At 44.1% G+C, this 27,269-nt stretch overlaps 1 protein-coding gene and 1 pseudogene across 5 annotated transcripts in view; one reads left to right on the top strand and one right to left on the bottom strand.

Moving 5' to 3' along the window:
• Window positions 1–27,269, bottom strand: part of Clybl (citramalyl-CoA lyase) — a 225,499-nt gene that overhangs the window by 144,291 nt on the left and 53,939 nt on the right. The gene's annotated exons all lie outside the window — the stretch shown is intronic.
• Window positions 5,389–5,484, top strand: LOC147823455 (U6 spliceosomal RNA; annotated as a pseudogene).

The raw sequence follows: 27,269 nt of genomic DNA, 5'->3' as shown, positions 1-27,269 counted from the left end.
TGCTTTCAGTAGCACCTGGGAAGAAAAACAACACGTTCTAATTTTTACTTTCATCATTTTTCAGGGCTTTATAGCTTCCAATGCATACAAAGCCACACATACTAAATTTTGTGATTAGGATTACAATGTTGGCAAAAAATATTTCCCTTGTCACCGCACCCCCCTCCTCCCCTTGGTTAATAAAATTACTTAACACAAGAACTGCGAGAGCAAGCCCGGAGGAAATATGGGCCTCAGAGGGTACATTTCTGTCACGTCAAACGACATTTAATTCCCAAATCATTTAACCTGTGACTCCACAAGACTACTGAGAGCTCAAATGCAATTCTGGTGGGGACCTGGAAGTGACACGGTTCGCTCCACTTCGGCTCCCTCAAGGCATGTGACACAGAGCCCATTTGATCCGATGACCTGAAACACACTGCATAGCAGCCAGGTATGGTGGCGTGTACTGGAAATCTCAGGATTTAGGAGGCTGAGGCAGGAGGATCACCGTGAGTTTCAGGCCAGTCTGGGCTGCAAAGTGAGTTCAAGGCCAACCTGAACCACACAGTAAGACCCTGTCTCAAAAAAACAAAACAACAACAACAAAAATCAGACAAAAAATAAAAAACAACTCGTCAAGACTTTGCCTTGCACCCATCTGACAGCTCATGAATCCAGGGTACTACATTGCAGCTCAGGTGTTCTCCAGATCCCAGCCCCAACTCCATGTGTTTTCAGTGGTCACTCACCCTTGGCATCCATTAAGACGCTAAGAGAACTTAGCAGAATGGGTCAGGGCATTAGAATGTGGCAGCCCAAGCCAGGGCAGTGGCACATGCCTGGAGTCGCATTTACTCAGGAGACTGAGGCAGAAGGATCCCGTGAGCTCAGAAGTTTGAGGCCAACCTGAGCAACATAACAAGATCCCATCTCAAAAACAAAACTGGGCCAGGGATTTAGCTCAGTGGTTCCGCTGCCTGCTGCGCAAGTGCAAGGACCCGAGTTCGATCCCCGGTACCAAAAAAAACCAACAACAATAAATCAAAAACAAAACCAACAACAACAAAAAGAATATAACAAGTTGGATGTGATGGTGCATGACTGTAATGCCAGCACTTAGGAGGCTGAGGCAGGAGGATCGCTTTGAATTTGAGGCCAGCCTGGGCTACATAGTGAATTCAAGGACAACCTGAACTACATAGCGAGACTGTCTCAGAAAAAAAAAAAAGAGAATGTAACAGTCCAATGTTAGGAAAAGTGACTATACCAGCAGCGAAGATACACAGAAAAGTATGAATTCCACTATAAAAGCTACAAGGCAGGGTCGAACAAGGCAGGAGACTGTGAAATACAGATGTGCACCTCTGTTTAAAAAAAAAAGGATTTAATACTGTGTACCTCTGTTACAGATGTTTCCTTCTTTGCTCATCTCTTTGGTCTTTCCTTTTCTCTTCTTTTGCAAGCCTGGGCCTTCTGAGAGATGATGAAATGATTTTACCATGTTCCATGAGTCTTAGGTATTGGGACCTGAATGGAGACTTAAAGTTCAATGATTTATCTGTGCCTAGTGGCACATGACTGTAATCCCAGCATGCTAGGAGGCTGAGGCAACTCAGCAACTTAGCAAGACTCTGTCTCAAAATAAAAATTTTAAAAGGCAGGAATTGTGGCTCAGCCTGAAGGCCCTGGGTTCAATCTCTAGTACTAAATAAAAATATGATCATTTTCTCCATTAGAAAAATAAATAAGTGATTTTTACTGAATGATTTTGTTACCGAGTTTGGGTGTCCAACTTCTAGATGCCTCTTAACTCTGTCCACACTCTGATTAGAAAATAGAGTGGTTAGGGCCGGGGATTTAGCTCAGTGGTTTCACCGCCTGCTGCGCAAGCGCAAGGATCTGAGTTCGATCCCTGGTATCAAAAAAAAAAAAAAACAGAGGGCTTCTTCAGAAAAGACTTCTGGAGAAGAGCCTGACCCTCTTCACGGCGCCTCAGTCACTCTGGTGGCCCTGTGACCCAGGGACCAAGCTCGAGATTTCTATTTCGAGGCTCTTGGCATGAAACGCACCAAGGCTGCCTTTGTGCTGTTACTGCCGGGCCCAGAATGCAACCCCTCCAAAGACAGCGTCTTGCCACACTGAGCATTTTTGGTTTGGTTGGTGTTTGAGGCAGGGTCTCACTGTGTTGTCCAGGCTGAACTCATGGTGATCCTCCTGCCTCAGCCTCCCAAGTGCTGGGGGTAGGGGTGTACGCCACCATGCCTGGCACACTGAGTATTTTAAACTGGAGAAAACTACAGAAGCAGAAAGGTCACTCAGTGCCCTCCCCTGCCCTGAAGATTCTGTGACGGGAATCTTGCCCTGGACCCAGAGGAAGACATGCTGAGTGGGAGGCCAGGAAGAGCCCGGCCGAGCAGGCCTTGCTGAGTCCCCACCACCACCACCACCACCACCGCCGCCGCCGTCACCCTCCAATCGCACCCTGTATCCTCCAGTCACACCACACACCTGGCCAGAACGACACTGACGTCCCTACGTCCTTGGGTCTTTATTCTGAAGGCTCCCACCTCACGTAAAATCCATGCTAAACTGAATAAAGGTGGGTGCTTCTCTTTGTTAAGCTGTCTTTTGTTTGGTTTTGGTTTGGTTTTGTTTCTTTGAGATGGGAGTCTCGAACTTTTGAGGCTAGCCTCAAACTTTTGGTGATCCTCCTGCCTCAGCCTCTGAATTACTATGATTACAGGCATGTGCCATCACACCCAGCTAAGAAATCTTTTCTTGAAAAGTGAGCTGGTCACCTAGAAGAAAAGAATCCAGGGATATGTCCCTGCACACCCTTCTGAGAAGCTTTTCTTGTATAGGGCTTGAAAGAGTGGCAGTAACTTGTAAATACATACGCTTTGTTTCCTTTTTCTCTTTGTGTGTGGCCTTCACACTGAACTATGTCCCCAGGCCTTTTTAAATTTTATTTTGAGATAGGATCTTGCTAAATTGCTAGGTTGCCCACGCTGGGCCCAAACTTGAAGTCCTCCTGCCCCAGCAACCAAGAGTGCTGGGATTATAGGCCTGTGCAACCATGGCCAGCGTCATTTATTTTGAAAGTCAGAATTCTGACACGAAATCAGGGGCACGAGGGGACCTGCAGCCTGGCCACGTCATGCAGAGGGAACACCTGAGACAGGTTGGCAAGCATCTCCCGAACCCAGGTCCTGACTTCCTGACCCCTCACTCGCTGCTCCCATAGCACTGTCATCTTCCTGTCCCTGAAAGGAACAGAAATTATTTTCTCACCAAGGAGAGCGTTCCCTCAACCTCCCGAGGGACAAATTCCCCCAACACTTTCTCAGCTAATTTGCTAGTTTGCTTCTAGTTCTATTTATTGCTAATATGCAAGTCTAAACCGGGCCTGGTAGCACTTGCCTGAAATCCCAGGTCTCGGGAAGCTGAGGAAGGAGGATCGCTGCAAGTTCGAAGCCAGCCTGGGCTGCACAGTGAGACCTTGTCTAAAAGAAGGAGAGAGAGGAAGGAAGGAAAAAGAAAAGAAAGGAAAAGAAAAGAAAGGGAGGAGAGTCTAAGGCCTAAGCCAGAGCTCCCCAGCTAGTGCAGAAGGCACTGATGTCCAGGGCACCTTGGCAGGAGAGCCACTCCCAGAAGCGCTGAGTAACAGGGAGCCTCACAGTATGGAAGCCATGGCACGGGGATGTCCAAAGGCTTTTCCACATAGCCTGTGCTCCTCAGCTAATTAACAAACAATCCGCCCAGCAATCTGATCAAGGAGACAACCAAGACCTCAACCCAGGTAAAAGTAGGAGTGAGGCTGGGTGGAGTGGGCACCCAGTGGAACCCAAGTGTGAACACCAGGCCTGTGCAGCAGGGCCCAGAAGAGGCGCAGGTGCCCACTTGGCAGTGCCAGCCTGTCCTTTCACTCTGGGGTGAAACACTGGTACGTGATAGCCATCTGCTGTCTGCAGCAGCCCCTGTGTAGGCACCTTGGAGGGAAACACATGCTCGGGTGGGGGCTGGACCCCATGCATGTTCACTGCTCCTGGCTCCTGTGCGCTCTGGCTCTGCAACTTTTCAGGCTTCACCTTCCATGCCTGAGATTTTCTTGCAACTGTTCTATCAGATTTCCCAGGTATTTTGCTGTTTTGTTTTGTTTCGTTTTGAGACAAGGTCACACTAGTGTGTAGCTCGGGCTGGCCCAGGTGGGTGATCCTACTGTCTCAGCTTCCTGAGTGCTGGGATGACAGGTGTGCACCACCATGCTCAGCTTGATCTCCCTGGTTTATAAAGCAAGTGGTTTGTGGAGGGTATGGAAGGTAGCAGGGAGGGAGGACACAGACTGGTCACCCACTTTCAAATGAGCTCGGTTCCACTGTGGCCCTGGAAATGCCTCACTGCCGGAGGAAGGAGGTTCTGCCGCTGTGACAGAGGGAGCCGGGCACAGCCACGGCCAGGCCCAGCTTCCCTGCACTTACAGTTTATTGCATTAACTTTCCTTTTGGGACACTTACTGCTGGGAACCTACTGAGGTCTTTTGTCCCATCTGGCCCTCCCTCCGTGGCATGGTAACATCAAAGGTGGCCCATTCGGCAGAGGCAGCTCTGGCTCTCAAATCCACCCTTAGGGACATGGGAAATGCACGCATGCAGCAGAATGAACCACGGAGACCTTGCTCCAGCCTTCTGAGAGGCTCTTAAAATAATCTTCCTTAAACTTCCTGCACGTGTGCCCGAGCCAAAGCCTGGTGAGGTATTAGTATTCCCCTTCCAGATCCCCCTAAGGCACCAGCTAAGCCGTGTCAGACAGGGAGCGGCCCCCAAATGCTAGGGCTGGCCCCAGCCCCGCCTCTCCCCCACTTGGCTCTCAGTGGTGCTTAGAATAATCTCCTCTCAAGGGTCTGCGGAAAGCAGAGCTGCCTGTGCAACTTCTGCCTGGGGATGAGGTAGCCAGGAAAATCTCAGGATCCTGGCAAAGGCCCTGCAGTCCTGGCCAGAAGCTGCTCCTCTCCCAGAAGCTGCTCCTCTCCCAGATCAGCTGCCGCTTCCTGCATGGAAGAGAGATGGGGACTGGCAAGCAGAGGAGGCTGCACTGGTCACTCCCATCCCTTGGCATCTCAGAGGACCTACGACGAGCCTAGGTAGGGCTGCCTGGGGGACACAAAGACGGACAAAGGCGCTCTAGCCGTGCAACTCAGTGGAAGTGCACTTGCCCAGCATGTGCAGGGCCTGGGTTCCATCCCTGGCCCCACAAAAGTAAATAAATAAGTTAGGCAAGCAAGCCAGGTGCACACTTGCATCCTGGGACGTGGGAGGCTGAGGCAGGAGGATCGCTGTTTTAGGCCAGCCTGATATACATAGTGAGTTTAAGGTCAGCTTATACATAGAGAGACTGTCTCAAAAATTTTTTAATTAAAAAAAATTTTTAAATGATACAGAGAAGATTAGCATGGCCTCTGAATAAGGTTGACATGCAAATCTGTAAGTGCTCCATTTTTTTCAATGGGCAGGGGAAAATTAAGGTGTGTTACATACATGTACCAATATGCTGAGGTAAAACCCACTATTCTGAATAACTAGTAAGCACTAATAAAAAATAGAGAGAGAATCACATGTAATCTTGTAATTCTACTGCTGGGTACATGGCCAAGAAAAATGACAAATAGTTTAACAAAACCCTCATGCACAAATGGTTACAGCAGCATTCTTCCCAAGAGTCAAACAGTGCGAGCAACACAAGTGTCTACCATTGGATGTGTGGACAAAATGTCTATCCCTGAAGTGGAACAGTCTCCAGCTGTAAAAGGGAATGGCGCACTGACAGATGTTACAACATGTGTTTTAGAGACATTATACTAAGTCACAAAAGGCCACAATTATATACCATTTCTACGAAAAAGCAAATTCCAGAACAGGCAAATTTATAGATTCAGAAAACAGATAAGTGACTGTCAGAAGAAGGAAGACAGGGACCTGGGGTGAGGGGCAATGGGAAAAGAGATTTGGGGGTGCGGGAAGTGTCCTAGAGTCAGACAGTGATGGTCAGTGCCCAATTCCATGAACAGACTAAGAACATTACAATGTATAATTTCAAAATGTGGGATTTGTCTGGGTCTGATGATGCATGCCTGTGATTCCAGCACTCTGGGAGGCTGAAGCAGGAGGATCCCCAAGTCTGAGCCCAGCCAGGGCAGTTGAGCAACTTATTAAAGCCTTGTCCCCCCCAAATAATTTTTTTAAAGTTCAGTGTGAGGGACTTGGGTTCAAACTCCAGTATCCCTCTCTCCGAAAGCGAGACTTACAGTATTTTAATTATAGCTCAATGTTGAAATGCTACAGCAGGGCTGGGGATTTAGCCCAGTGGCACCGCGCCTCCCTTGCAAGTGCTAGGTCCTGAGTTTGATCCTTGGTTCTGAGAAAAAAAAGAAAAAAAGAAATGCTTTGGCACCTTAGGGCTACTGGCATTCAGAGCAGAGCACAAACTGTCTGGACACCTTCCATAGAGCCAGGGAACAGGGGCTCCGTGCAGCAAGTTCTCAGGATCCACGACAGCAGCTCTGCATCTGACCTACCTGGGCTGTGTCATTACACAGGTCACCCTGTGCTTGTCCTTTACTCTGAGCATTTGGGGGTGGCAACTATGCCTCTGTGTGTGTGTGTGTGTGTGTGTGTGTGTGCGCGCGCGCGGGCCCTGCCGATGGAGCCCAGCCTCACGTTTGCTGGTGAGGGCTCCATCACTAAGTCTTTTCCTGCTCTGTTCCTGGAATCAGCAGCACACAGAAGGGACTTGGGTGCAGGTGGCTACCAAGGAAGAAGTTATTTGCTTATGAGGAGCTTGCAGTCTAATTCTCAAGCTTTCTCATTTTTCTGTTTCCTTATCCGGTGGCATGATAATGCTAAATAAAACCAATGTTGTTACTCGAGTGTCACCTTCAAGGTCAAAATTAGTCAAGTAGTGACAATTTCATACAGTTTAATCCAATACATAATCACAAGAAAAAGTATCTTTTTTGTCCTATTCCATTACACAAAGTGATTTTCAAGGTGGGGTGTCATGGTGCATGCCTGTAATCCCAGCACTTAGGGGGCTGAGGCAGGAGGATTGCTGTGAGTTTGAGGCCAACCTGAGCTACACAGTGAGTTCAAAACCAGCCTGGACTATACAGTGAGACCCTGTCTCAAAAGATTAAAAAGGGGGAGGGGGATTTAGCTCAGTGGCAATGTGCCTGTCTTACAAACATAATGTCCTAAGTTAGACCCCCAGTAAAGAGAGAGAGAAAAAAAAAAAGATTTTAAAGCTTGGGGCTCTGAAGCGCCATTTAAAAAGCACCAACAGAGAGGTAAGGGAGAGCAACTGTGATCCCCAAACTCCAAAATTTAGTTTCCATATGAGTTGGTTTTATGTCTATTTATTTTCTCCCTGAAGTACTGGTTATTGAAGCCAGGGCTTTTTGCATCTTCATACCAGCCCTTTAAAAAGTCTGTTTTTTTTTTAAGTTTATTTTGAGATAGGATCTGTCTAAATTGCTAAATTGTCCAGACTGGGCTTGAACTTCTCGATCCTCCTGCCACAGCCTCCAAGAGTGCTGGGATTACAAGTGTGTGCCACCTTGATTGACTTAAAAATTATTCTGTGCAGCTTATTTACAACTCTAGATCAGCTCAGGTATAAATTAAGAAAATGTGCCACACAGGTTGGGGATTTAGCTCAGTGGTTCCGGTGCTTGCCTCGAAAGGGCAAGGTCCCGAGTTCGGTACCAAAAAAAAAAAGTGTGCCACAGGTCAAAGAAAGAGAAGTAATACTTAAGCTTTCTGCTTTCAGTGTCCTGAGAATCGCAGTGTTCAGGGATGTCCATGCTGGCTACCTTGGCTACGGCCAGGGAGGCTGCCATGTTGGAATTCTGGAGGGGCAGGAAGTGGGTCAAAAAAATCCTAAGCAAGAAATCAAGAGTGGATCGGGAGAGACACTGACTCCAGAGCGCTGATTAACCCCAGTCTTCTCGCACAGTGTACCCCACCCTGCCGCCTCTCACTTAACAAAAGACTGGAGGTCTCCCTATGAGAGGAAGCTTTTGTTCAAGTAGGAGGTTGACAGCTACTTGTGGTGAGGAGTTTTTGTTTGTTTGTTTGTTATTCAAATAACTTTTTCCCCCCTAGGAAACTGAAAGGGAAAATGTCAGAAGTGTGTGATTAATGATTTTTTAAAAATAGATGAGATCCCTTGTTGAACTGAAAAGTATGCATTGAAAAGGAAGCCATCCCATTACATGGTAGATTTTCATATGTAAGTTTGATACTAATTCTCTCAGGAGCTGTGCTCGAGTCCAGTCAGTCACCAATGCCCTGGGAAGGGCAGCACTCAGGAACATGCTGGAAGCATGAGCACCAGAGCTAGAGCACTGATCACCCCATCAATAAATAGGAGACCCCTCCAATTCTGTCTTGGCCTCCAGGCTATGGTATCAGTGTGATCCTAAAATATTTTAAAAGTTAAACAAACAATCCCATGCTGTTGGAATGGGGGAAGTTAATGACTGGGCTGGAAGTGGGGAGGCAGGGAAACAAGGGCAAATTCAAGAGAAAAAAAAAATCAAACCAAAAGTTTCCTTTTTTTTTTTTTTTTTTTGAAGTTCTCTTTAATCTGTTCTTGAAGCCAAGACAGAACCTGACATTCTATGTAAATAAACACCAAACAACTCGGAATCCTTAGCGATCCAGAACACCTGAAGGAGCTGGCCTGTTACAGGCACGATGGCTTCAGTGGATTTAACAACAGAAAAGAAGATAGCCCCAAATGACCAAACTTAGGGGGACTTTCCTTTCCGGAAAGAAAAGTAGATGACACTTCCCACTGGGGGTGGGGAGAGGCAGGCGAGATAAAATGCTACTTAACACAACAGTATGGACAGCACTCAGGCCCCCTGCAAACTCGGTCCACAGAGCTCACAAAGGGAATGCAACTTACTGCTCAGAGTATGTAACCGATTTGAGTCCAGAGAGCTGATTAATAAAACAGTGTAAAAAGAATGCAGAGTTGATCACCATCCAGCTCCTATTTCAACCAGGTTCTTTACACGCGCTGTTAGACAAAAATGCCAACTATTGGGCCGGGGATTTAGCTCAGTGGTTCTGGTGCCTGCCTCGCAAGCACAAGGTCCCAAGTTTGATCCCCGGTACCAAAAAAAAAAAATGCCAAATATCGTTATAGCCATCGAGCATTGGCTGTTTTCATTGTTGTTCAAATTTACCGGAGGGGAAAAAAAACCTCAAAAACGTTGAAGTTGCTCTTCTTTGCAGAGCTTATTCTGTGATGGAGGGAAATGTCAGCCTACAGATTTCAAGTTAGGTTCCTTCTGGAAAATAGTAGTAAATAACCATAACTGTTTGGTAAACATGGTACTCAGTCTTATCTATAATTGCTCATGTTGAAATCACTGAACACAATCCTCAAACATCACACTCTCTTTCACAGATAGGCTGGGCACATGGGATTAAACCATTCCCTGCTGTGAATCACAGAATTAAAGATAACAATGGTTTTTATCTGCCATTTGCCTCTAGACTTTAGCCTGTCTGCACTAGATAATTTTTATTTTTCACTGATAAGAGCCGCTGGGGTCAGTTATCACTTCCACTGGGACAACCTGTGAGTAACGGTAAGGATACAGTTCAAGACATCCCGCCAGCGGGGTGGGCCTGGGGTCTGCAGGTGGACAGGGTGCTGTGCCGCTCTGGCCTGGTTGTGCTTCTGAGAATGAACCACAGCCATTTGTCAGCGGTGCGGCTTCAAATGCCTGGGACTCTGAGAGTACTGGGTGTGGAGGAAGGCACTGGATGCTGGACCCCACACACCAGCCACCATGAGCTTCCTGAGGTGGGCAAGGGCAGCACTGCAGGGCGAGAGTACTTCCAGAGCTGGATGGGTAGACCTGGCAATCGCAGGTTCCCCCTGGCCAAGGTCCTGGAGGTGCATCTGTAACCCTGGCTTTTGTAAGGATGAGTGATGGTGTTAGGTAATTTCAGCAAAGCAACTCATCTGCCAAAACACGCCTGCCAAAATATTCAGATAATGTCACTTGACACTTACGTCATCTGACTTTCTGGCTTTACTTTCGGGCCGTGTGCTTTTGCACTGTGCCTCCCTGCCCACAAGGACCCTCTGCGCCCGTCCCTCCCTGGTGGCCTGGAAGAGGAAGGGTGAGCACATCCTTCCCTCTCTTCGGGCTGCTTTCTCCATTCCAGTTCATGTGTTATTCCTATAGCACTGCCAAGTTTGTACACTAAAAAAAAATCTGACTCAAGAAAAGCCAAGCGAGTGGTGTCATTAGCAAATGCAAATATGCTAATTCAGATAAAAATATAATTCTTTAAAAATCCAACATTTCAAATGCAAAATCATTTCAATGACACGTTTGAAAAGTATCTGGATGTGATACTGCCAACAAGGCAGTACATTTAGGGCAATCTTAGAAAGTATATGAAATCACAGACTGTAATATCCCGCAACTATTTTAATTTTAAAAGCTCAGTTTACAAATATATACCAATATTTTTCTCACTTTTAATCACTCCCCCACTGTTTTAGCATAAGAGCTAAAATAACCTAAAACAGCCCCCTAAAACACACACAGCAAGTCTGTTACACTGATCTGGGGGAAAAATATGTATGAAGAAAAGAATTTTCAATGTAATCTGAAACACAGTATCAAAAAAATGTGTGCAGTTTGTAGGGTTTTAGCTACTAATAATTTTCCCTGGGAGAATTTTACTTTACAGCAAATCCAAATGAAAATGCATATAATTAAGAGAAAGACCATTGCTTCAAACAGATTGACTGTTTTTAACAAGTTTCTCTCTTTCTAGCTACTCAGATATGCTATATTTCCTAATTATCACCTTTTAAGGGCCATCTGGGCCCATTCCTCCCCATCAGGGGGCAATTCCATTTGCATTGTTCCTGGGCTTAGTCATGATCATGTAGTCTGGTGGTAAAGTTCATTAGAAATTAGAACAGAAGCATTCAGCCCAACACAGTAAACCAAATATCTGATACTCGGGCCCACAGGAGAGATGCAAAGTGCCATCCACCGCATTCTCACACAACTAACAAGTCTTCACTGTACACTTCACCCAGTTGCTTAAAGAAACACTGAGCCTGGTCCCTGACCAGGTATGTAATGAAAACTTGATTAAGTCCCCTCACACTGCAGAATATTTCTCAATTAAGGCAACATAACTAGAGTCCCTTACGTCTTTTGCTTCAAAAGTCTATTAAAAACCCTTTAATGGCTCCCTCATTTAGCCCACCATTCACAAGCAGTATACTACTTCCTTCCTGGAGAGAACACACAAGAATGATTCTAATTGTGTTTTCTGTGAGACAAATGCACGTCATGGAAAAAGCTTGTCCAACCCACAGATTGATGCAGACTAACTCTAGGCTCCAAAGATCTTTCTCTCTGTTGTCGCCTTGGAGGATCATACTCTCTGTCTGTTCACAAGATCTCTACACAAGTCTGTGTGCCAGAGTTTTGCAAGCCTGGCCAGCAACGCACCGGACAATTCGGGCAGCTGCTCCTCAATAGAGCCGATTGTAAAAGGTCTGGCTAATTCAAGGCAGGCCTATAGAAGGTTCCTGCTTCAACCCTCTGAAGGCCTGACACATAAAACCCAGGAAATTGTTACCTGCCTCCTCTTGCAATTCCCGACCTGGCTTGCAATGGCCATCTTAATCCGGGCGCCAGCCCATTGAGATTGAGGAGGAGGGACCCCCGCTGCGAGCCACAGCCTCTTCAGCTACACCTTAGTCTTGCAAATGAAGACAGCTGCAGCAGCCCTAATCTATGCAAGGCAGGTGTCGCCCCGGGGCTCTCTGCAAGTGACCCTTGGAGCTATTAGGGCTGCGAAGCTAAGAAGTTACTGTTCTAAAAAGAACTATTTCATAGCTGCTCATTATCGAGGTTACTAAGCTTTTTAAAGGAACAATGGCCTATTTCCTCCCATTTGTACCTTGATATTCTCCCTGCCCTTCTGAAATTCTCTTACTTAGTCCCTAATTCTGACCCCAGCTGGGTCTCTTTAAATTGGTGGCCTAGCTATTCCCAACTGATGCTATTCATTCAATGTTATGTGCAAATTTGATCTACATCAAGCTTGCCATTATTATTATTTTTAATGGTATTGGGGATTGAACCCAGGGTCTTACACACGCTAGGCAATTGCTCTACCACTGAGCTATATACCTATCCCAAGTTTGCCATTATTTTTAAACCTATTCTAAATCTTTTTCTTTCCTAAAATCTTCTATCATTAATCTAGATATTAATAGGAGTTTCAGGAAAAAATGTCCATAGGATCTTCCTGGGATTTGGTAATGAATGAAAATGATAATTCATTGTTTAATTAAAATAAACCTATAGCAAAACACTACCATGGAGACTGGCCCAACTCAAGTCACAATCATGCCATGCATGATGGCAATTCCTGTAATCCCAGCACTCGAATTGGGAAGCTGAGGCAGGAGGATGGCTGCAAGTTCGAGGCCAACTTGAGATACACAGTGATTTCAAGGCCAGCCTGGACTACACAGTGAGACCCTGTCTCAAAAGAAAAAAAAAGGCACAGTCACTGGATCTCTGTCTGTGTCTCAGTGTGGTGAACAAGACCTCTGAGTCTAGTTCCTGGCCTCCAGGGTCCCCCAAAGGACTGTGGGACAGGACCCCAGCCATGGTTCTGCTCAGGAGGGCCCAGTTCATTCCTAAAGCCCTTGGGTGGGCCAGGCCCCAGGCTACAGGCTGCATGTTGTGCCCCAAAGCCCCTTTGGGTCTGAGAGGAGCTCAGGAGGACAGGTTCAGGGGGGCCTGCGCCTCTTCAGTACAGCCTGGGGCATGGCCTCCTCCCAGACTGCACCCGGCTCAGCGAAGCCTTTCCACAGGCCCCTGCTGGTTGCTCCACTTCCCTCCCAAACTGCACAGCAGAGTGAGGGGAAGTCTGAGCCCATTCCCTGGACTGTGATAAAAACAGCAGCCTGGTAGTCGCAGGACACAGGACAGCGATGGCGAGAGAGTCCTGATGGAGGGATCCTGCAGACATCCACAGGGAAGACCCCTCCTCCCATCTACTGGAAGGATGTTTTGCTCAGAGAGTTGATGCTTAGGTTATGTGGGATTCAACGGAGATTACTGAAAACCCAGAATCGCCACATGTGATCAGCAGGGCATAGCAACACAAACCTGTAATCCCAGCACTCTGGGAGGCTGAGGCAGGAGGACTGCAAATTCAAGCCCAGCCTAGGCAATTTAGTGACTTAGCAATCCTGTCTAAAAAAAAAGAAGTAAAATGAGGCTAGGGATGCAGGTTAGTGTGAAGAGCCTGGGTTCAATCCCAGTACCATCACCACCACAACAACAAAATTATTGTATGCGATTACCGTGCAAGATTTCATTAACTATCTTTTTCTCCATTTGAAGCTTGATTTTAAAGAGTATTTGAAAATTCTGGAAGTTGCTATATTATTTTTTTTTTTTTTGGTACCAGGGATTGAACTCGGGACCTTGTGCTTGCGAGGCAGGCGCCGGAAACACTGAGCTAAATCCCCGGCCCGCTATATTAATTTTGAATAAAGATGATAAATAGAATTATTTTAAAATTTCTTTCTTAACAGTATGTATATTTTTTCTACTTTTCACATTTGGAAAACACATAATACAGCCCCCCCGCTTCAATTCTTATAGAACTTTTGCATTTTTACAGAAGTATAACATTTGAAACAAGTGCAGAAAGCCTGTAAATGTACCAGAAATGCTGGGCTACTCATCCATACCCATTACTTCTAACAATTTCACAAGAAGGAGCACATTTTCATGAGTTGTGTGATGTTTTAGCAAGAAGACTCCTATGGGCTTTAATGGAAGTCACACGGCTAAAACTCCATGTGCCACTTTGGAAATTTAAGAGTAATTGCTAAGTCCCTCTTAGAGGGTCATAGAAATATTAAAAACCAAAGTATTTTGCTAAGAACTCCAATTATGCCTGAGGGTTTACATCAGATTTTATAAAATGATTGGTCACATATATAATGTACTCTAATACCTTTTTATTGGCTGGTTGTTTTCTTTATAAAAGAAGGTCTTTGTGAAATCCTCTGTACAGGAATATACAATACAGTGAACTTCAGTCCCAGGGTTCACTTAAACCCATGGCTTAATCTTAAAGAGGTGGTAGCCAAAAGAAATACATGAGTGTAGGAACATTTTATCTTGGTATTTGTCATTTCAGAGAGAATCATTTAGGTTACTGCATCATCAGACCGATGGTTTTGCACAAATTCATTAAGCTGTTGAACATAACCAGTCTGCCCTGGGGAATGTTCACCTGCAAGATCCACTGTGTCCCAGCACTTGGGAGGCTGAGGCAGGAAGATCGCCACAAGTTCATGGCTAGCCTGAGCTACATAGTGGATATCCTGTCTCAGAAACAAAACAAACCAAACAATAAAAATGAAAAACTAACAAATGTAACAGGGCTTTGTTCATAGGCAAATGACTCATAAACCTCTGATAGTTCTGGCCCAAAATAGTCACAGAAGAAAAATGAAAATTTGCAAAAGAAATAATCTTGTTCTTCCTTTTATGGGATAGGAAAGAGCATGACGTACGATAAACCGCAGTGAAACATCACAAGAATTGCACTCTACGATCCCCAGGCAGTTCATTTGGTTTATGCGACGCTAGCGCAGCCAAGTCTCGCCGGTGAGGGAAGCCCTGGAGGTCAGTCGGAGGCCAGAGACGGCGCCTGCGTCTTGACAGCCACACACTCGTGCCATGGTCAGAACAGGCCAGGCACGGAGTCCACGCTCAGAACCTCTGCGCCACTCTGTGATGACAGCACTCTCTCCTAGCGGAGAACAAGGAAGCTTTTCCACTAATAACGACAAACCCTGGGTTTGGGATTGATTTGTTGGTCAGCCAGCCCATGGACTGTTAGGAGGCCTCATGTAAAATTACTTTGTTTTTGGTACCGGGGATCAAACTCAGGACCTTGCGCTTGGGAGGCAGGCGGTGGGCGGCACCACTGAGCTAAATGCCCGGCCCCAAAATTACTTTTTATATAGCTGGTTAACTTGGGTATCATTCGCAGCAACACAGGAGTATCACCCGGGCAACTCTGTTACCACAACCTGACTGATGCCATCTCGCAGGCCTAGTTATTCACTTAACCTGATCCATGATTTCACCCTGGAAGCAGAATCTGGGAAATAAGGGTGTGTTTCTACAGGAGGCCACAACACTGCTGAAGATCTGCAGGCACAACTGCAGAAAAGTGCAAAGGATGCTCTAGGGAATCAGACAGCTTCTGAACTCACTATGGAGTCCATGCTGGCCTCGAACTTGTGGCGATCTTCCAGCCTCAGCCTCCCAAGTGCTGGGATTACAGGCGTGTGCCACCATGCCCAGCTTCAGACATCTTGTGAATGTGTGGAAGGAGACAATATTTGCACATTATGCCTTCCCTTGGCCATCAGAGGCACTGCCTTACCAAATTCCCCAGTTAGCAGGCCGACTTCAAATCACCATTACCCATGAAAATACCAGCCTACAGTTTGTAATAGCTAAAACTTGGAAACAGCCCAATTGCCCATCAACTGGAGACTGGATAAAGAAGATGTGGGTTTTTTTCTAAAATGGAGTACTACTCAGCCATAAAGAATGAGAAACTAGAGACATTTATAGCTAAGTGGATGCACACTGTGGTCATACTCTTAAGTGAAATAAATAGGACACACATGTGTAAATACCAAATAGTTTCTCTGGTATGAAAAACTAAAAGTATAAAAAAGGATCAAAATGTATAACTGACATTGTAAAATAGGAAGAAAAGGTCTAAAGGAGTAGGGGAAGTGGGAGGGATAGGGGAAAGGAAAGAAAGGAAAAGACAAAATATGAGAAAAGGAAAAAAATGCAAACAAAGTCTTTGTAAATAGGGAAGGGTGGAGGGGTTGAAGGGAGGGCAGGGAAGGGGGAAAAAATAAGAACCAAGATACATCATGTAAAGGTACAAGATCACAATGATTAATGTAACTGTATTGTACATCTAAAGTATAACAATAAACTTAACGAGAAAAAAAAAAAGAAAGAAAGAAAACACCATCCTATCTGTCTTCAGCCAAAGTTGTGAATGTAGAGTTTCCAGCAAAAATAGTGAAAACTACAAACTGGGCATCTTAAGTTTTTTTAACTATTGCCCTAAGAAGATAACATGGTCATTTAATATTTTTAATGTCTAAGTACCTGTACCAGACAGTAATATACATAGCCCTTTAGGGTGCTTTTTCTCACACCAAGACCAAGGTTAGCCAATCATCTGCTTTGAATGGAGTTCAATAATATGTACCTGTAGATCTAGCATAGCCGCAGAATCTTCTATATAATTACTGGCTAGAGGACTCTATAGAAATGCTTTTCTTGGGCCGGGGATTTAGCTCGGTGGTTCCACCGCCTGCCTCGCAAGCACAAGGTCCCGAGTTCAATCCCTGGTACCAAAAAAAAAAAAAAAAAAGAAATGCTTTTCTTCCCATGCCTTCCAGCCACTTCCACCCTCCCCTTCCCATCCTGGAAAGAAAAGAAATATGGTTTCTCTACAGTGGATTGCGGTTATTCATTACGTGACATTTGGACAGATGTGTCATTTGCAGATATAACAGGTCTGTGCTTCACCACCCCCTGCACAATTACTCAGATTGCCATCTGAGGAGCTGTAAGAGTGATTCGCAAGGAAAAAAAGAAGTCCCTGCACAGCGCAGTGCCATCTGCGTGACACTGGTGAAGAGAAACATTGCTCACCAAGCAAGGGAGACTTCACTGAGAACCCTGGAAGGCCGCTGTTCAGAGGAGTTCTGGAGGCCTGAACATTCGGTCTCTATTTATAACCTGTATCTAGAGCAGAGTTCAGTGGGCTATGCAGTTTCAGTCAAAAGGCTCTTTTCTGGGAAGCAGAATATTAAAAAAAAATACAGTATTTTTTTCAGTACAAGGGCTTGAACCCTGAGCCTCATGTATGCTAAGCAAGTGCCTTCCAGTTAAAGTATTCTGAGCCAGGAAAAAAATTATTACATGTGTTGTTTTTCATTACTAAAACAAGTACCTATCTGTATGAACTAGATTCTCAATGAATGTCTGGTGAGTGAATGGACATGGCCAGAATTGTCCTGTACTTTCTGCTTTTAAAGAGTTAACCTACATTAAAATATCAAGAGAATGAAACATTTCACACTAACTCTTACTACCTTTCCTTTAGTTATTCAAAAGATGATTGTAACAAACCCACTATATAAATCTCAAAGAAAAAAGATAATAATACTTCTCCGGTTGTGGTTTGGTTGCAGAAAAGGCAAATTGGTGCATAATTAACAATTTGTTGGTGCAAATTCATCTGCATCTTTTAATTGGTGTTAATTAGATTAGGACTAAAATTTCTTTAATCCTCTATCTTGCCTTTTTTGATGCAAACTAATTTTCTCAGCTGGATGTCAAAGTTTCCTATTAATTACACTTTTCTAACAGGAGCTTCTGCAGCAATGTAGACTCAAATATCCAGACCAAGAGCAGTTTTCAGAAATGGCTTGGGAAAAGCCTTTTGGGAAAAATGAGACTTGGTGAGAGGGAGATAAGGAGGGAATTCACCCAAATTCACTGGTAAATCAAGGCTTTCACATTCCAAATCGGGGGTTGTCTGAGGCGTGAGAGCTTCTAGCATTTGGCAGCTGTAAATAACACCCTGTAACCTAACTCTGCCACAGTGCAGATGTTAGAACAGACCTGAAACAACAACAACAACAAAATGTTGAGCCTTATGGCTAAGAAGATAACTTGCTTGGAAATCCAGAGAATATCAATATGCGGCTGCCTCTTCCTCTGTGATCCAGGGGCCACTCAAATACTGGCATGCCCATTCCGATGGAAAACACATGCAAAACACAGGCATCTTAGGTGAATTAAGTTCCACGTCTCATATGGTTTCCTCCAAATATTGCAATCCTTCTACAAGAGTGAGCGTGTCGGGAGAAAAGGTCACAAAATACATTCAATATCTTTTATGGCAAGGTGACCTGAAATAACATTTTATGTAGTCAAGGATTTTTGATAGTTCTTTATCCATTGCTTTCCTCTTGCTGTGCAGTGGTGATGATTGAAACCCGATGTCTACTGCAAAAACAAGCTATAAAACATTTTATGTACAAATAAAACAGTAGCCATTAAGTTTTGCTATGATGTCTGAGTAGATATTCAGCATGAAAACATGATAAAACAACTGTAAACGGATTGTGATCAAATGTAATTACAATGACTTGTCTCCAGTGAATGACATGAACTAAACACAGTCACAAGGCTTCTCCAAAATTACTTTGGGCAAAGAACCAAGAGAACACTATATCCTTTTTTCACCAAAGGCATTTTGCCAAATAAATCGCAAACACACAAGCTGTAATAACCACGGCCAAAAAAAGCACTTGGGAACTCATTATGGAAATGTTTAAAACACACATGCACGCACGCGCACACACGCACTTATATTTGATTAAAAAACTTTCACATTAGTATCATTAATATTAATATCACTCATATTAATATTAATATCATTCCACTGAAAAAGCTGCAGGTTTGAGATTTTTAATTGGTGCTCCCCAGAAATAAATCCATGGAGTGATAGGCAATTGCAAGGCGCTCTCTCTCTTTCGCTCTCTCTCTCTCTCTCTCTCTCTCTCTCTCTCTGTCTCTCTCTCTCTGTCTCTCTGTATTTGGCTGTCTTTCCTGGCATCTTTATTTTGGAGAGGTTGTAAGAAAATCTACTTGAAGATTTGTATTCAGCTAAATGTAAACAATGGGTTCCATGAAATAATCTTATCTTTTCAATAAGCTGCTGCAGGTGGATTATCTCCTTTTTGATGCAACCTACAATTGCATTTTCTTCAGAAACAGAAAAAGCAACATGGCCATTTAGCACAGGAAAGTCATGGCAAAAATAGCTCTAGGAACCCACAGACCCAGGAAAAAAGGGAGAGTTTGTGTTCTCAGTCCTGCTTCTCAACTCTGGCTGATGTTCTGGTGTCTAGTCCTAAAATTATGGTAATATTGTTGTGAGCCACTTGGGAGTATTACCAAGAAAACAGAAATTTCATTCTACTCTTAAGAATCTATCTCAGAAGATATATGCCCAGACAAAAACTTACATGCAAATGTTCATATCAGCATTACTCAAAATAATCAGTAAGTAGAAAGGACCCAAATTCCATCATCCAATCAATGTATAAATACAAGTGGTATACGCATAAGATGGAGAATCATTCAGCCATAAAAGGAATGAAGTGCTTGCACATGCCACCACACTTGGGAACCCTGGGAAAGTCACACTAAGTGAAAGAAGCCAGTCACAAAAGGATCACAGTTTGCATGATTGCATTTATAGAAAATGCCCACAAGCAGCAAATCCATGGAGACAGGAAACAGATTAGGGGTTGACCAGGCCTGGGGGTGTGGGGAGAAATGGGGAGTAACACTTCATGGGTACAGGTTTTCTTTCTGGGTTGATAAAACATGGATATAAATAAAACTGATCATGTTGATAGTTGCATGACAATGGGAATAAACTAAAAAACCACTCAATTCACAGAATTGTCTTTCAGTGGGTGAATTGTATGGGACAATAAAGCTAATAATACACGCATATAAAGTAAAGTACACATAAATGAAGTAGAACTCATTTACATCCTATAACATGGCGGATCTTATTCCCTTAATATATATGGCAGTAGAAGTTTCAGGGTCAACTCTAAGGACTGAAGAGGGCTCCACATACAGTTTGACTTCAACTCTGCCCACCCCTGAAGAGGAAGAATATTAGGAAAAACCCATCTCATACCTCCACCAACTCTGTTCTCGTGGAGGTCACCAATGAGCCCCATGTCACTAAACTCAGTGGCCAATTTCCTATTCCCAGATTGCTTGACCTGGTGGTAGCAGCATGTGTCACAGTTAACCACTCCTCCTGTCCTGTGGCACTGCTTTCCCCCCGACCCCTGTACGCACACTCCCTGGTTATCATCCTCCCTGCGCACAGTCCTACCACTCCTTTGCTGGCTTTGGTCCACCCCTTGATGTTGGAGTGGCCCTGGGTCCATTCCTAAGTGACCTTCTCTAGCTGCTTTGCTTCCCTATCATCTCTACCAACAACTCCTGTGTGCAGATTTCTCATCCTGACCTCTCTCTCAAATGCCAGGCTCCTAGCCTCAACTGCCTACTGACATCTGCACAGAGAATTCTAATAGCTGTCTCAGACTCCACGAGTCCAAAGCTCAACTCCTGACCCAGCCCCAGCAAAACCACGCTTCCTCTATGGCCCGCTCTGCCTCTGCCATGGACAATTCTTTCCTTCCAGTCACCCAGGACAAAAACCTAGATGGTCTTCCTTGGCTCCTTTTATTTCCGACTGAGAAACATTCAGTCCGCTAGGAAATCTCATCGCCTCTGCTTCGGAATAGATGTAAAATCCACCTAGCCACTTCTCACTTGGGTGTGAGTCCCCAGCAGCGCCCACCAGGCTCCTGGCCACCTTGTCCTCCTGCCTGGTCACTCGGCTCAGTATCTCTCTGTCAGCATGACTGTTGACAATCCCTCTGGAGCCATCCCCTGCCCATATCTGGTCCAGAGCGACTTTGTAAGTTTGGAACATAAAATTTTGCTACCACAAAGTTTTAAATAAACAGTGGAGAAAACGGAGGTGCAGACTTTTGCTAAAAGTCAGGCCTGTGGTAGCAGCCCCGTGAGCGTCTGAGGTAGGAGGATCACAAGTTCAAGGCTGAGCTGAGCAATGCAGTGAGAATCTGTCTCAAAATATAAACAGGGGTGGGGATGTGGGGATATAACTCAGTGCTCTCTAGATTCAATTCTCAATACTAAAAAGAGAAAGAAAAGAAAAGAAGAAAGACTTTTTGTTGCTGTTTAATGTTTACTATAGCTCTGAAATATGCTAGATGATCTAGAGAAGATTCTCTAATTCTAGAAATCTCTCAGTGAACTTGTGGATGTTTGGGAAGAGAATGTGCTCGAGATATCCCAAGAGTTTAAGTACAACATCTGGAGTAAAGGAAAGAGCATGAGATGTCAGGGATGTTCCTCCAACAAGAATCTGCGAGACTTTCAGAGTTCTGGGGGAAGCCATGCTGTAAAAGGAGAATTGCCCTGCCTAGCTTGTGGGTAACACTGGGGTTTTTTTTCCTGGTGCTGGGGACTGAACCCAGGGCCTCGTGCATGCTAAGCATGTGCTCTACTGCTACACTATGTCCCCAGCTCCCGAGGTGAAGCACTGGAGACTGGAACAAGGGGAGCAAGAGCAGGGAGAAAACATCGAAAACACTCATGGGCCTGTGAGCAGAAACCGACTTCTGCTGGGGCAGTGGCAAGGGATTAAATGGTAGAAAGGGGCTGTGGTCTAGGTGAGATCTGTGGGTTTATTTTGCAGTTGACCAGTATTTGTCTTGGTTGCTGCTGCAGGGTTTTTTCGTTTGTTTGGGAGTTTTGTACTGGGGATTGAACCCAGGGCCCTGCACATAAGGCAAGCACTCTACCAGGAGCTTCTTTGACCCTAGTTGCTGCCGTTTTGACTAAAAACAAAACAAATCAAATGATTCCCAGAAGTCCAGAATACAGGACATTTTCATAAATGTAAACTGTTCAAACACCCTTGCTTTTATTTATTTGAAAAGTAGGAAGAAGGTGTAGGCAGGGCAAAGATTCCTAAATCCCATCAAAGTTCAGCCTGATGGATGCCTGTTTTTTAGAGTAAGTATCTAGAAATTGCAAGTTATGTTTCAGGAAATACTAAACCACAGGGGAAATTTCACTAAGACAATTCAGATAGTGAATATTTTGTAAGCATCATTTAGACACACAGACGTTTCTAACAGGCCTCCCACCAAATAGTAAAATGAGAGAATAATGCTCATAAGGAAACCTAAGAGACTGTCTAGGCCCAAACATGTCTTGCAGTTCTAGGAACTCTCTCTCTGGTTATGAAATGTATACCGTGTGGGGTGCAGGACACTGTTTACTTCTCTGCTGTAACAGCTCTTAAAGGCTGAAAATAGGGATCTTTATGAGGAACGAAAGAGAAACTTTCCAATATCCATGAAGTTGAAGTTAGGCTCTCAATAAATCAGGAAGTCTTTCAGAGGTGAAGAAAATGAAACAATGATTTGAAACAATGATTTGAAACAATGATTTGAAACAACGGGCCAACCCAGTATCTCCTATTTGGATAAGTAGGGTTCCTGGGGTTAACCAACTTTTTCAAAGCTTTTAAATCCCCACCCCCACTGATTCTTAAAGGAGTACTATGAAAGAGCCTGAGAAATTTCTAAAAAAGGATAGAAGGGAAGGAGGGAGGAAGGAATGGATGGATGGAAGGAGAAAAGAAAGAAGACAGGCAGGCAGGCAAAACTCATCTTGGAACCCTTAATGTCTCACTTCCCACTCAATGCTGAGCCCATAAAAACTCGTTATCTGATTAATCTGATTCAACCACTAGATGGCCTTTTAGTTCCCACCCCAGCACCTTGGACGTGGCCAGGCCACCACCAGCTGGCATTCTGGAAAATGGGCCAGGGTTGCCATGCCATCTTCATGCCCGGGGAGAGACTTTAGACACAGGCAGGCAAGAGTTCAGTTCTCCTCTTTCTTCTGTTTCTTCAAACACATTCAACTTGTTCAAATACCCAACATTACATTAAAGATGATTTATTTCTGCTCTTCATCTTTTTATAATTAATTGCTTGGCAAGCATTAATGAGAAATGATGGGCAAGGACTTTGTTTCTCAGATGACCACAGAATTCCTGAAATGTATGTGTACACACACACACACACACACACACAGGGTATGATTAAAAATACAAGGGCTACCTAAATTTTTTATTATAATAAAAGACATGCTGCCATTAATCCTTCTCAAAACACGCTCCCTCACTTCAAACACACTCATCCCATCACTCTTGCCACTGTCTAAAGCAGTTCTGGAGTCCTCTTTTTCATCGTCAGGTCCTGAATCAATTCAAAACCCAACAGAAATTTCTGTCAAATAAAAACATTGTAAATGTGTCCTCATTCACCTTATTCACAAGATGAGGCATTGTGCAACTTCTAGCTATTCTGCAAAATTAAAGTAACCATGAAAGGTAAACATTTTGCATCAATTCAGGGCTTTGAAGCGGCCAGGACAGTGCAACTAAAAACACTCAGGGAAAGACTTCTAGAACTGCTTAAAAGTGGCAAGAATGATGGGATAAGTATGTTTGAAGCAAGGGGGAGTATTTTGAGAGGGATTAATTTACTGTTATAATTTTTTTTGAGACAGAGTCTTGCTATGAAGCCCAGGCTGGCCTTGACATCATGGCGATCCTCTTGCCTCAGCCTCACAAGTGCTGGGATTACAGGTGTCCCCTGCCACACCTGGCTATAAATTTTTAAAAATTTAAACAGTCACCATATTTTTCAATCACACCTCATATGTCCTTGTGTTCCCCTTACCAATGGAAATATTAGAAAGATTTGTTCCTGGAGGAAATGACTTCAGTGTGGAGTGAACTGACCCAGTAAAAAAATTAAGAGAGAATGTTTACTACGCCTGTAGGAACATCAGTCTAGTAAAAAAGAAATCAGTTTTTTGGATGATATCAAATACATAATATGACTTCATTAAAACAATTTTTTTTTTGGTACCGGGGATCGAACTCGGGTCCTCAGCTTGCGAGGCAGGCACCAGAACCACTGAGCTAAATCCCCAGCCTTAAAACAATTTTTAATGTGGACATCATCAGTTGCTTCCTCCCAACAGAGCATTTGACTTTACTCTTTAAACATGCAGCAGCTGCCTAGGAAACAGAAACCAGTACGCAGGCAGAATTCTGCCTTGCTGCTCACCTGCTGCAGAGCAGGTGCGGTGAGCTTTCCTCTTTCTCAGAGAAGGTTTACTGTCCATACAGACACAACATTCCTAAGCTGCCACCCTGCCTGCCTTCCAGTCTGGCTCTGTGTGTGTGTGCAGATGTAGCCCTGGCTGTCCCTACAGCAGGCTGAAGTTGAAAATGACGTATTATCCGCTTTCTGTTCTTCTACCCTACATCTCGAAATCCATCCCCTTGGGACAGTTACATGTGGCATTTCTGTGGAGAGGTTTTAGTCACAAGTGCAGGCTCCCACTGTGTTCTGGCAGGGCAGGGCTTCCTGACAGACGCAGGGTCCTCGACACCTCCAGACCCTAAGAACCTCCCATCAACACTCGCTTCTTGTTCCTCCCTGGGTCTACGTGGAGGTCATCTAATTTAGGGGGAAACCCCTCAGAAGCAGAATTCCAGCAGGGCTTTGGGGTGCAGACACTCAGGTGGGGCAGGGGACATTCAGACTCATGTCACATGCAGGGTGAGACGCAGTGTCCTTCCACAAGAGCCCAAGGAGAAGAGAGGCATTCACAGGAGCCCCAGGGAACCAGCCACAGGGCACCCAGATGGGACCAGGGGCATAGTTAAGGCACCTGGCCTCTTTCCTTTTGTTAATATAGGTGAGGGCATTATGTCCAGCGCTGGTGGCTTTTTTGGGGCAGTGGAAAATTTCACATTAATACTGTAAAAGCTGCACCATATTTTGACACCTGCTACATCAGATACAAACAGAGAAAAAAACCCCACGTCTACAGAATGAAAAACCATTCATTTCCCCCTTTTTCATCCCAGCAGGAAGAGAAAGCAATTCCAAGCCACTCTGTAAATGTAACCAAGGTTAGAGATTTTGGAGGGAGGGATAGGCCAGCACCTCCTGCCCCAAATCACTGAAGCATTTTGGGAGACTGGTAGTCTCAAAATAATGACTTAAGAAAGAAAGGAAAAAGAAAAAAGCCCATCAGGGAACAGCCTGTGAGATCCGAGAGAGCTCTGGTGTTGTACAGGTTCTTCCGAGAACCACCTCGGGGAGGCTTATCCCAGGGGGCCTGTACTGGGGGCTCACACCCACGGAGCCACCCGACCCACCCTGGGGCGCCACCGTTGGCGTGCAGGGGTGGGCGCTGGGCAAAGGAGCAGCTTTTCCGGACCCCATTAGATTTCTCTCCACTCCCCCCCTTCCCACATGCTCGTCCGGGTCCCGCACCCCCACTGCCACTATGGTCCCCACGCGCCCCATGGCCAGGGCGCCAGGTGTCTCCTGCGCGGGACCCTCCCAGCAGGTACAGAGGCGCCCTCCCCTCACGCGAAACCCTCCGGAAGGCCCTCCCCAGACAGAGCTTGGAAATGATTAATCTCTCAGATTAACTGAATGGGCTCAAATATAAAAATATTTTTAAAAAACAGTAGGGTCGTTAAAGAGTGACAGATTTAAGCGCCATCTGGGCTCGCTGGTCAGGGTGGCGCGAATTCCATCAAACGGCTGAACGGTGCACGAACTGAGAATCCCATCTGTTTTATCTAACATGCATCCGTCCAACATTTTGGCCATTTTGAAGTTAGAGTTGCTGAAAGAAAACCACGGCCGTGTATTATCTCCCTAAACTGCCAGAATGCAAAACAGACATTTGGTTATCATGATGGACAACAGAAATGAAGCCTGGCTGGATTCTAACACTGGCCCCAGTGAAATTCTAAATAGGCTTCTTTTCATCAAATGATATTTCCCCATAGTTTTATTTTTTTAAGAAAAACCCTTAGGACCATATGTGGGTGACTTTTCTTAGGCTTATCTTGTGAAGTTTTCTTTAAAAAATTTTTTCCCACTAATAAACTATATTAAGAGTTTGGATCCTGGAAAACAGGATTATTTGTTTTGTTTTCTGTCTCATTTTAATCCATCCTCCTCTGCTCCCCTCAACCAAAGTATTTTAATGAAAAGAACATCAAAGTATTATCATGAAAAGTATTAAAAACCATCACTTAGATGATTTAAATTGCTTTTCAGAAATATTTTCTTTTTTTTAAACAAGTAATGTTTTTTCCCATTTTTTTACAAATTGCTTTTAACCTTTAGCACTTTGGACTGTTTCCCTGTCTGGCTATGCTATAATAATTCTCAGAAACACTAATCACATTTCTTTTGTACTTGATAACAGTTTCTGAATGGTAGCAATGAATCACTCCAAACAAATAGCATGGCTACCTAGTCTTTAACAAGTGTGTCTGTGGTTATTATTTTAAAGACTAAATATGTCTTGGGCATTTTGAGATTTAATGTCTTTTTAAAAAATCCTATTTTAACCAGATTACCCTTTAATTAGAAAACATTCTTCTGCTATAAGGTGATTATAATTTTATCTTTAAAAATATGGAGCAGATAATTTTCTTATAACTATACAATATTACAGTATTTTACAAACACATGAAAACTTAAGTTATCATAAAACCAAGATTCATGCAATTGCCCGATTAAAAAGAGACTGCACATTATCACATGATTTTATTCTATTTTTGTCATCTTTTATATGTACCATGTGGAATTAAAACCTCAGACCCAGATTTGTGTTTTCTAAAGCCATTTTACACAGCAAATATTATTCCAGGAACAGAATTCTCTGACAACACAAGCTGAGGGTTTATGGCATGCCATGAATATATGTGCATTTATCATTTCATCATCTATAAATATCTTCCTTAGATAATAATATCTTCCTTAGAATTATTTCAAAGATTTTATGCAATAAAGTTTGTGAAGGTGTATTAAAATAATGAGTTGCCATGCAAAGGTATCTTTAGTACTCACAGTAATCGTTTAATATTCATGTGGAACAACTACTGAAAAGCAAAACACCCTTTCTCCAAAGCCCCCTTATGATTAAATAAAGAAGCACATTTATGTGGATTATTTTAAAGTGATATTTCACAACTGGCTTTTAAGAAATGACAAAGATATCAGAGAACAATAATTTCTACATTTGACAAATTTTAAAATATAAGAGTAAACAGTCAAGTTGTCAGATATTGTCTTTGTACCCTTTATTGTCCTAACGGGTGCTGTGGCCAATCCAGAATTCTAAGAGCACCGAAAAGCTCTGCCCAGGGAGCCAAGGCTCAGAGCTGCCTCCACCCAAACTCCTATCTCACAGTGATCTGTCTTAATAAATGTCAGTGGTCCAACGCTAAAACCCATTAGGTCGTCACTAAAGCAAATGCTGGAACCACTGACTTTCTCTTTTTCCTTTAGGTTTATAAAATAAATCACAAAGACAAAGAATTTTTTGAAGGATAAATGCTATT

Source organism: Heterocephalus glaber, unplaced genomic scaffold (assembly GCF_053883595.1).
Source record: "Heterocephalus glaber isolate CG9 unplaced genomic scaffold, H.glaber_assembly_v1.0 deba00001579, whole genome shotgun sequence".
Lineage (NCBI taxonomy): Eukaryota > Metazoa > Chordata > Mammalia > Rodentia > Bathyergidae > Heterocephalus > Heterocephalus glaber.
This window is presented reverse-complemented; position numbering and strand designations above follow the sequence as displayed.